The sequence below is a fragment of the Sinocyclocheilus rhinocerous genome, unplaced genomic scaffold (genome assembly GCF_001515625.1).
Source record: "Sinocyclocheilus rhinocerous isolate Xijiao unplaced genomic scaffold, SAMN03320098_v1.1 scaffold648, whole genome shotgun sequence".
Classification (NCBI taxonomy): domain Eukaryota; kingdom Metazoa; phylum Chordata; class Actinopteri; order Cypriniformes; family Cyprinidae; genus Sinocyclocheilus; species Sinocyclocheilus rhinocerous.
Window position 1 is genome coordinate 113,883 of NW_015633536.1, and position 3,619 is coordinate 117,501.

A 3,619-nucleotide genomic window follows, 5' to 3' on the forward strand; every position below is an offset into this window, starting at 1 on the left:
TTTTTTTTTAAAGCAGACATTAGCTCATTTCAGTCTATAATCGGACATCCTCAGGGGACAAGCCAGGCTGGTCCTTCACACATGTGGGCCAAAGTGAGTGATGCTGGTGTGTGTACTGAAATCAGTGAGGACTGCAGTCAGACTTTAAGGGACAAAACATGCTTACCTAAGGGCTAACTTCTGCTCGGCCTCAGTTACAGCTTTAACCAAGTACATATCTCTCAGTTTCGTGAGTTCAGTTTCTCTCTCTCTCTCTCTCTGCATGTGTCTCTTTATCACCTTCCTACTGAAACACTCTTTTGTTAACACTGTATGTAGATAGTGTACTGGTCTGCCTTGTTTAAAGGGAAAATTATTACTCTGGATGTAATTTTTATTGCCTCAATAAATGATATAACTGTACATTCAATAAATACATGCCATTGTCAAAAATGTCTTGCTTGTGCTTCCCTTTTTCAGTTCTCCTTTTATAGGATGAGAACAAGTTTTCAGATTGTGAAATGGTGGTGTTCTTTCATGAAAGACGTCAAGTGATTACGTGACATGATGAAGGTGTGCGAGACATCTTCAAATATGAAAAACTTTTATTACTAGATCCTTCTAAACATTTTCCATGAGTGGAAATAAAAAAATAGCAATTTTCCTGTGACCAGTAATATTTATATAGTATTTTAGTATTTATTATTTTATATTAGCTTTTTATTTGAAATGTAAATTCATTTTTTTAATCATTTTATGTGCTTTTGCCATTTTTATTAGTTTTATATATATATATATATATTTTTTTTTTATTTTTTTTTATGTTATTGAAGATCTTATAGTAATGTAATCATCCTATAGTAATGTAAACTTATGAACGGGGTAATTTTTTATAAATTCAGTTATTACAATTTGCACGAATGTTCTTTTGTTAAAATTATTAACATTTTGCATATTCTGCAAGGGTTATATGAACTTATAAACAGAACTGTAGTTGGCAAGGCTACAGTTGTAATTTTCATGTACTTTGAGTTCAAGTTTTTAATATATTTATATTTTTATTTCAGTTTTATTTTGTTTAACTGATGATTTTTGATAGTTTTAGTTAATGATACCAAAAGTTTTACATTCATGTAAAAAAATGCATGGTTATGCGAATATGGTGGTCACACTTTAGTTTGGGGACCAATTCTCACTATTAACTATGACTTCTGCTTCAATAAACTCCTAATTTGCTGCTAATAATTAATAGTAAGGTAGTTGATAAGTGTAGGTACAGGGTGGATTAAGGGGTCTAAAATATGGTCATGCAGAATAAGGCATTAATATGTGCTTTTTAAGTATAGGCTGCTACTAACAAACAAACAAAAATGCTATATGCATGCTAATAAGCAAGTTAATAATTAGAATTGGTCCCTAAACTAAAGTGCTACCATGAATTTTTAGTATTTGGTATTTTTGGTATAATTTTTATTTGTGTCTAAGGCTGGGGTTATTGGGTTATGAGTGATGTTGTGAGTCAAGTTTTGAACCCAAGACTTGGGACAAATATGTAAATTTTCTAAACAATGTAAGCACAACACCTTTGGAAAATGTGTTTCAATGCACAGTGCTGTTTGGCCATTTTTGACCGAAAAACTTTTTTTTTAATCGGAATAGTACGAAACTTAGTAAAGGTTTTGGCACTTGCCAAGTTTACCACGTCCTGAAAACTGAAGCCAAAATAATTTGATCACCATCTGGTGGCTGGCTGCAGTATTGGTCATAAACATAAGTTTTTCCCTGATATGGTTTCTGTTTTTTTTTATGTAGTTCTGATCACACTGATGTATGTTCAAGTGTTTGTTTTTTTAATAAGTTCAATCACTACTGCAGACTCCAGCTCCAAATGATGTCATCGGCGCAAGATGACAACAGCCATACTGGGATGTTTTGGCTTCACTTTCCTATATAGTGAAAAGAAGTGGAGACGTGTCCTCCATCTATTTTTACAGCCTATGGCAATTGCTATGTGGAAAAAAAATAGTAAAACTTAAACTTCTATAGCTTTTTTTTTCAGTTTCACTTTTTAAACTTTTTTCACTTCACATAATCAGCCAAGTGTCTTCTTTACAAAGACACCAAACTTAAGTCTGTGCTCCAAAGCATTGACTATTTACGACAGTTGGAAAATTCATTTTAAGGTATATGCTCAAAAAGGGGTTAACAGGTAATGAATGGATAATAACTATTCCATAATTATCACTCAGTACCATAAAATCATACATGCATACAGTATCCCGATGTTGAATATTATTGCTGTACAATGATGGCTTAAAAACAGATAGTAATCTCTTATCATATGACTGTTTTGAAGAGTTAATGCATTCAGTTGTTTTCTAATTATTTCTTTTGAAAGGCATCTGTGAAACGTAATCTTCAGAGTCACCTTTATGCTATTTTTGACTAGTTGCTGCAGTTTTACCATAGAGTTTGAGATGGAAGAGGGGATTTGTTTCGTTTTTAGAGTAACTGTCAAAAAATGGACAATAACTGTGAGGCTAATGAAAGCGCCTCAAAGATGAATGGAATTCCTAGGCAGAGGTGTAAAGAGTACCTAAAAACCATACTTGAGTAAAAGTACAAATACCTTACAGTGAAAATTACTCCACTACACGTTACAAGTCACCAATTCCAAAACAACTTGAGTAAAAGTCTTAGAGTATCTGATTTTAACAGTACTTAAGTATTTGACTTATACTAAATATAGATGCAGTAGTCAAAGAGACATGCCAGTGAAAAACTGTAACGTTGTGGAGAAGCTGCGGAAAACAGGCAGAGGCAAGGATCTATGTGCAGGTATTTAATGGAAAAACTAGAACAAACAATAAGCCAAAAATACAGATACTCATTCAAAAATGTAGTGTAGTAAAGAGTAAAAGTTGCTAATATCTTTGATACTCAGTACAACTACAAAGTACCCGAAAAGATACTCAAGTACAATAACTAATTACATTTACTCCAATACTTTACACCTATGTTCCTAGGACCCTTTAACAGCTTCTAAGTACACAGGCCTCTCCAGTCTTTAGACTGTGTGAAGACAGAGACAGTAGAAAGGGCCTGTTTCCTTTGATATACAGCTTTGCAAAACTTGTTTTTTTGTGGTACAACGATGTTGCAAATATGTTGGTTGGAGCTCTAGGCTATTTCTGATTTCAGCTTAGCATCAAATGTTCAAGTAAAAGTGACTGAAAAACACAATACTCAAGCAATCTCATGAAATATTAGGATATTACTTTATTTGGATTATTTGGATACATGCAATGAAGGTTATTACTAGAAAAAAACATTTAACACGCATAAAAAAATCCCAGAAAGGGGAATTGGGTAACATAAGGCAATATTACAACATTAGGAAAAACCAAAACCACAAAAGCATGTTAAGTTAACTGTAAAATTCACATTTATATTGTAATGTCTTAGTATGTTATTGTAATTTTGCTTTTATGACATAAACAATCAAGCTGCAGGAACTCCACAAGTTTGCATCAGACCTGATGATCATGTTCTCCGGCATGATTTGAGATGATCTAAAGAGCATCTCTTGCTTCAGTGAGAGCAGAAAGGTTTAACTGTCTAAACAAAAGAGTTCACTCAT